Source organism: Camelus bactrianus, chromosome X, assembly GCF_048773025.1.
Source record: "Camelus bactrianus isolate YW-2024 breed Bactrian camel chromosome X, ASM4877302v1, whole genome shotgun sequence".
In the NCBI taxonomy this organism is placed as follows: Eukaryota; Metazoa; Chordata; class Mammalia; order Artiodactyla; family Camelidae; genus Camelus; species Camelus bactrianus.
In genome coordinates this window covers 56,037,387-56,046,244 of record NC_133575.1, presented here as the reverse complement: position 1 = coordinate 56,046,244, position 8,858 = coordinate 56,037,387, and positions in this window count along the sequence as shown.

Genomic DNA, 8,858 nt, shown 5'->3' with positions numbered 1-8,858 from the left:
AACTTTTAGGTTGTGCATTTTTTTCCAGTCGGCAGTTTTGGCAATCACAAAGGGACCCAGAGCAGCCTTCTCTCCTTCACCTGAACTCTGGGAGGAAGAGGAATTGGAATTTTGGTAACAGTAGAAGCCCCCCCATGCCTGTGCACATTTTCAAAGTGTCTAGAGGAATTTGACTGAGTCTCTTCTGGACCTTGATCTCCTGTTATTGACTGATGACCCTAAATTTACTGATTAAAGATAAACTCATCACTGGAGGAGAAGGTTTTCCTTGAAACTTAGTTTCAAGAAGAGGTACCTAAGTACCACTGGGTGAGTTACCCTCATTTGAAAGACACTGGGAAGATTTTACTTAGTTGAAAAACACTGAGTGATTTATCCTCAGTGGAGAGATACTGGGAAGATTTTACTATGTACATAAAGAATTTATACTTACATGTACTAAAAGTGGCCTAACTGGGTGTGTATACATACATACACATATCATCAAAATCTCTTTTATTTTTGTGTTTGTACAATTAGAAAAAGCCAGCCTGATAAAATATATTTTCAGAATTCTAATATTAAAGGAACAAGAAGTCTCCTGGGGGAACTTGCATTTCTCTCCCTGTGTCTTTGAGATGTAAATGTTCTACCTGATTTTGTTACACACTTTTCCCCCCTGTGTTTCAAGATCTTGGTCTCTGCTATCCAGAAGGTACATATGGTGCATTTATTGGCAGCCAGTCAAACTGACTGGGATTCTGAGCAGTCTTTTTGTCTGGCTGTAACAACTCTCAGGGGACTTTGTCATATTAATCTTCCTTGAATCCACCTGTAAAATGAAGACCTTTTCCTAAACTGTTGTTGGGAGTAAACTTTCCATATCTAGATCTTGTGAAGTTTACACCCTTTTCAATCACTTGTGAGATGTCTCTTGAGTCTTATTTGTTTGAGTTATGATTGAGATAATACTTGTCAATGGCCAGACAGTGGATTCTCTAAACTGGAGAAACTTCTATATTGGTATACTGTTAGAGAATTTTCATTTTAATGGCTGTTTTATTGGTACCTATTTAAAAACACAGATTAGAAGATGGACAAAATATATATAACAGCTGACCTAAGATCTACCTTAGTTTAAAACAAACAAAAACAGCAACAACAAAATGGTTTTGGAAACCTTATCTGTGGTCTTTATTTCGACTCAGTAAGTCTTACAAATGCTAATAAAAATAATGGTCAATTAATGTTAATTAGGTGGATTAACAGAAAAAAAAAGTGAGGGAAAGTATAGATACTTCTTACCAACTAGATGGAAATTTTTAAAAGGACTCGTCCCAACAGGACAGAAATTTTCAGGATGTTATTAGAAATTGGATAACTAAAATGGATGCTAATAGTATTAAAACAAAAGGCTTTGCTACAACACTACTTAAGGTTACACAGGACAAGTGAACCTCCTGTTATATATATATATAATAATGGATATGTGAATAGTAATATATTATAGTATTATACATCATGTTACACAGAATTATAATTATATATAATAATGGACCATATATATATGTGTGTGTGTATATATATATATATATATATATATATATATAGAAAGAGAGAGAGAGAGAGAGAGAGGGAGGGAGAGAGAGAGATAGAGAGAGCTGGAAGAAAATTATACTGGGATACCTGACCAAAAATTGCTTGGGGAAACAGGCCAATTAATCAAGTAAAAATATTGACAAAAGGGCCTGAGTCCATTAACTCAGTCCCTCACTGGGAACGCCACAGCCTTTGTACAAAATTAGATAAAATGGCTGGAGTATAAAAAGGAAAGCTTCTAGGACTCCTTATAAGACCAAGTCTTATTGACGGAGTCCTAAAGGAAACTAAAGTAAAAGTTGATAGAATTGAGATAAAAGTTTAAATAAATTGGTAGATTTAAATAGGCTTCATATAAGATTGTTACATATCTTTTGAATAATTATATTATGGGATAGACATTATGTCTCACTGCGGAGTGCTTCTCCTGCCTGGTATTGTAAGACAGAACATATGAGTCTTCTCCTCAGATAGTATTAATTAAACACACTAAAAGAAGTCAACAGGATTACCTGAGCTGACACTATATGAAATAAAATCTTGTAGTTAATACCCAGGGCCAATGAAAACTAATAAGAAATTTTTGCTCTGAAGAGGTAAAATTGTCCTTATATGTGGATGACATGATTCTATCTATCTATCTATCTATCTATCTATCTATCTATCTATCTATCTATATTTTTGGGTATATATATCCAAAAAGGCTCCACACAGAAACTACTAGAGTTGATAAAATAATTTGGCAAGATAGAAGGATACAAGATTAACATACAGAAATCAGTTGCATTTCTTTACACTAACAATGAAATATCAGAAAAGGAAAGTAAAGAAACAATTTCTTTTAAAATTGCATCCAGAAAAGTAAAATATTTAGTAATAAATCTGACCAAGGAAGTGACAGACTTATATGCAGCGAACTACAGAGTGTTGACTAAAGAAATTAAAGATGACTTAAAGAAATGGAAAGATATCTCATGTTCTTGCATTGGAAGAATTAATAATGTTAAAATGGCCATACTACCCAAAGCAATCTACAGATTTAATGCTGCCTCTAATAAATTACCCAGGAGATTTTTCACAGAACTAGAACAAATCATAATAAAATTTATATGGAGTCACAAAAGATCTAGAATTGCCAAAGCAATACTGAATAAAAAGAATAAAGCTGGAGGAATAATCCTTCCAGACTTCAGAGAATACTACAGAGCTACAGTAATCAAAACAGCATGGAGTTAGTACAAAAACAGACATATGGACCAATGGAACAGAATAGAGAGCCCAGAAATGAACCCACAGAATTTTGGTCAATTAATCTTTGACAAAGGAGGCAAGAACACACAATGGAATAAAAACAGTCTCTTCAGCAAATGGTGTTGGGAAAACTGGACAGCTGCATATAAATCAATGAAGTTAGAACACTCCCTTACACCATACACAAAAATAAAATCAAAATTACTTAAAGACTTAAACATAAGACAAGACACTATAAAACTCTCAAAAGGAAACAAGCAAAACATTACCTGACATAAATCTCTGCAATGTTTTCCTAGAGAAATGTATCCTGATAATAGAAATAAGAGCAAAAATAAACAAATGGGATCTAATTAAACTTAAGAGCATTGGCACAGCAAAGGAAATAATAAGCAAAACAAAAAGACAACTTATATAATGGGAGAAAATGTTTGTGAAAGATGAGACTGACAAGGGCTTAATTTCCAGAATATAAAAGCAGCTCATAAAAATTAATAAGAAAAAAATTCCAATCCAAAATGAGCAGAAGACCTAAATAAGAATTTCTCCAAAGAAGACATGCAAATGGCCAATAAGCACATGAAAAAAAGCTCAATATCACTAATTATCTGAGAAATGCAAATCAAAACTACCATGAGGTATCACCTCACACCAGTCAGAATGGCCATCATTCAGAAGTCCACAGATGACAAATGCTGGAGAAGCTGTGGAGAAAAGGGAACTCTCCTACACTATTGGTTGGAATGTAATTTGGTGCATCTGTTATGGAAAACAGTACAGAGATTCCTCAAAAGACTAAAAATAGACTTACAATAGGATCCAGCAATCCACTCCTGGGCATATATCCAGAGGGAACCTTAATTCAAAGAGACACATTAACCCCAGTGTTTACAGCAGCACTATTTACAATAGTCAATACATGGAAACAACCTAAATGTCCATCGACAGATGACTGGATAAAGAAGTGGTATATTTATGCAATGGAATACTACCCAGCCATAAAAAATAATAAAATAATGCCATTTGTAGCAACACAGATGGACCTGGAGACTGTCATTCTAAGTTAAGTAAGCCAGAAAGAGAAAGAAAAATACCATATGATGTCACTTATTTACGAAATCTAAAAAACAAACAAACAAACAAAAACCTACAAAAAACAATTGAGAAACAAATTTAATTGTAAAAGAGAAACAGGCTTTTAGACATAGAGGACAAATTTGTGGTAACCAGGGCAGGAGGAGGGTGGGTGGGGATAAATTGGGAGTGAGAGGTTTTCAAATACTAACATACATATATAAAACAGATAAACAAGAAGTTCATGCTGTATAGTGCAGGGAATTATATTCAATATCTTGTGGTAACTTATGGTGGAAAATAATATGAAAATGAATATATGTTTATGTATGGCTGAAGCATTGTGCTGTACACCAGAAATTGACACAACATTGTAAACTGACTATATTGCAATAAAAAATTTTTTGGTATATATATATATACCAAAAAAATTACAGAGAGAAATGAACTCACTGTAATGGTGAGGGATTTTGACTGACATACCTCTAACAAATATGAAGTGGTATGTCAATGACAACCTATGAAATGGGAGAAAATATTTACAAATGATGCAACTGACAAAGGCTTAATTTCTAGACTATATAAACAGTGCATGCAACTTAATAACAAAAAACCCAAACAACCCAATCCAAAAATGGGCAGAAGACCTCAACAAGCAATTCTCCAATGAAGACATACAAATCGTCAACAGGCACATGAAAAAATGCTCAATATCACTAATTATCAGAGAAATGCCATCAAAACTACAATGAGGTATCACCTCACACTGGTCACAATGGCCATCATTTAAAAGTTCATGAACGATAAATGCTGGAGAAGGTGCAGAGAAAATGTAGCCCTCCTACACTGCTGATGGAAATGTAGTTTGGTGCAGCCATTATGGAAAATAGTATGGTGATTCCTCAAAAAATAAAAATAGACTTACCTTATGATCCAGCAATCCCACTTCTGGGTATATATCCAGAGGGAACTCTAATTCAAAAAGATACATGCACCACAGTGTTTATAGCAGCACTATTTAAGCCAAGACATGAATGCAACCTAAATGTCCATCAACTGATGACTGGATAAAAATGTTGTGATATATTTATACAATGGAATACTACTCAGCCATAAAAAAGAATAAAATAATGGTATTTGTAGCAACATGAGTGGACCTAGATATCATCATTCTAAGTGAAGTAAGCCAAAAAGAGAAAGAAAAATACCACATGATATCACTCATATGTGCAATCTAAAAAAAAAAAGACACTATGAACTCATTTACAAATTGAAACAGACTCACAGACGTAGTAAACAATCTTATGGTTACAGGGGAAAAAGAATGGGAAGGATTAAATTTGGGGTTTTGAGATATACAAGTGCTAGCCACTATATATAAAAATAGATTTTAAATAATGTTTCTTCTGTATAGCACAGGGAACTATATTCAATATCTTATAGTAAGCTTTAATGAAAAAATGTGAAAATGAATATATGTATGTATATGCATGACCAGGACATTGTCCTGTACACCAGAAATTGACACATTGTAATTGACTGTACTTCAATAAAATAAAGTTTAAAAAAAGTATAATGGTATGTCAAGCACAAAAATGTTAGAAAGATTTCAGGAACTATATTCCATATCTTTTAGTGACCTATAATGGAAAAGAATATGACAGGGAGTATATGTGTATATATGTATGACTGAAACATTATGCTGTACACCAGAAAGTGACACATTGTAAACTGATTATACGTCAATTAAGAAAATTAATTAAAAAATAAATATAAGAAATTTTTGCTCTGGGTATAACCTGTGCACTCAGAAAGAGGGCTTTTGTTGAATGCCTGTGTAAACATTTGAAGGCACAATACATTGAACCCTAAAGTTCTAGAACATAGAACTCTTGCTTTCTACTTTTGTTAGAAGTCTTCTCACTGATTTAAAAAAAAAAAAATTAAGGAAAATTTAGTTAGGCAAATTAAACTTTTAATATTTTCCAAATGGAAGACCAGGTTATTGGGGAATTAAAAACAACTATCTTTGTGTTACAAATCTTTACAAATCAGAAATGTAAACACAGCCCATAATGACCTGAGACTGAACCTAATTAGCTCAATCAGGTAAACCCTGAAGCCAAAGGGGCAAAAAGGGAAAAAAAAAAAAAAAGCAGTTTTTTTAAAAACTAAAACCTCTAGAAAGGCTCCCTCACCCAAAATCTAATTCACAGCTTCCTTAGTATTTATCAAGGACAAATAGAAATCTTAAAAGTATTTTCCACACAGAGTAAATAATTGATCATCTAAGCAAAAAAATTAACTTATTCAAATTATTACTTATAAACTAGTAAGTTTATATTATAATACTGGATTCATAACTTAGTGGTAAAGCAAAGTTATGAGATCTCTAGTTTCGTCTATATCTGTGTTTACATTATACATATATGTCTCTACCTCTGGATAATACTATCAAAATTAAATTTATAAAAAAAGCTCTATTGAATTGTCTTAAAAATAAGCACTTACAAATTAAATATTTCTTAATATTAAAAAACTGGTAAGAATGAATTTCAGTTTCACAATATCTAAAAATATTCAATGTTAGATTAATATCTGATATTAAAGCCAGCTTAAGCTTGTTGGTTTAATCAATACAGACGTGTCTTGTAACTAGCTTTACTGAAGGTCAATAAATTCATGTTATTTCTGTTGCAAAATTTGTCGGAAAAAAAACAACTTGGTATGATGATATTTTAATAAGTTATTAAATAAAGGTAAATCAGAGGATCTCTTCTATGTCTATCTAAAATAATTTCTCAAGATTTTTGGTAACTTGAAACTTTAGAGTTTTGCTGGCTAAATCATGGAATTCATTAAATATACTGTTCATTTCAAGTAAGATAAAATACAGGAACATTGACTGCTAAACAGGTCTAAGCTTACCTACTTTTGTCTCCTTATGAGAGGGAAACTAAAGATAGTTGGGTTTACTAGACACATGTCTTGTACCACATTGAGGAAAAATATGCTATGAAAAGATATGTTTCTAAAAGTGGTGGAATATTCCTAAGTTTGCTGATCAGGAAATGCTGGTATGACAAAGAGTTCACAATTACTTGCTTGTCAGTTTTCTCTAGAGATTAAGGTTTTTAAGTGTTAAAATTGTAATATATTTAATTAAAGCTACTGAGATAATTAGGGGAACAGTTCAGTAGGCAAGGAAAATGGAATGTGTATTTTCAGCAAAAGAATGTAAAGGAATGGATATGCAGTTTGCTAAGGAAAAAGAGTGATTTCGTCCTAAGTTTATTTCTCGACGGGAAAAAAAATAAAGAATAAACTAACACAGATATAAAAAGTTGTAGGTTTGTAAAAAGGGAACCCTGAGAAAAGAGTTTTGTACAAGATCAGGCTGGGATTGGATTGAATTCAATTAGGTAAATGCATTTTGTTATTGAGGGTGGACTGGTGCAGGACTGGAACTCGGTTTTCACTCTCTGTTAAGAGAACAATGTTTTCTTGGAATGTTGATCTACTTTTGATAACATTGTAAGTTTCTTTGCCTTCTAAAAGATCTGTATTTGCCTTAACACTGCTTTATTATCACTTTGGTTGAGTGAATAAATATTGTATTATTTCATAGTTACCTATAATCCTATTTGAACAAGTATTTTAAAACATTTTTATATCTTTGACACATTTCCCAAATATTAAATTCTAATTAAGGTTCTTTTGACCTCCAGCTAACTTTGCAGTGCTTCAAAGGGCCCCTGAATCATCCTAAAGAGAAATATTAAACTAATTAGTTGATCGGGTATGTTAAATTAAATGGGAAACATTGTCAAATTAGTGGTGATAAAACCTCCTTAGGTTATACTGTATGACTAAACATCATTAATATAGATATTCCAAAATTTATATGGAATTTCTAAAAATCTGATATGTCCTCATCTGTTATCAGTCATCATTCTAGTTATTATCTTAAAATGTATGTCACAGAAATAGCCAAGTTTCTTGTCAATTGCATTATAATCACATCTTTAACCATGGCATTTTAAGCCTTTTTTCATTTATAGACAATCGTTTTACTCTGATACTTTTATAAAATGAAGATCTTCAAGAAGATTCTCAAAATATGTTATATGTATATATGTAATATATACATGTATAATATATTACATATATATAATTCTACATAGGATAATTGTAAAAGTACCACTCTAGATATGGGAAGAAGCAATAAGGGAAAACATTTCTCAGATCATGATAGACTAGTAAAACAGGCAATCCAGAGAATTTTAGGTTATCAATAGTGCCTAATCCAAAAACTAGCACTCTGAGTGTCCTACTAGCAGAAGCCTCACCTGATCTAAGAATGAGCCTTCCTAGTGCTGTGGGACAAATTGGTCAGGAAATGCCTCCCAAACCTTGGTTGAATTTATGATCAAGAGTAAGATTTGTGGACAAAAAAAAAAGTGTTGCCTGCCACTCCAGAAAACAACAAATGTTGCCTGTCATCAAGCCATCAGCCACTGCAGCCATCTCTGACCTGACAGGAATTCAGGATGGAAAAAAACAGGATACTGGCCCTAGATATTTAAGATGCATATGAGAGGGATAATTTCAATAGGCCCAGACTCTTACATCCTATCATACATAGAAAGGCGCTAAAATCATTAACTTGAGATGTCTGTTTTTTGTGATTAGCAGGAATCTTCTGAGGTTCAACATTTTTTTCAGCAACAACTCCTATATATCCTGGCTCCCCCCTTACCACTTTGGAACAGTTTCTCAGAACTATTTGAGGTCTGTATTCTTGGCTATTATAGCCTTCAGTAAGGTCACAGAATAAAACATAATTCTTAACTTTTAGATTGCCCATTTTTTTCAGTTGACATCTGAAAATGTTTCACATCTGTCTTACAATTTCTGACTCTGTTTGGTTTCCACCTTGCTGTATTTTAGGGGTT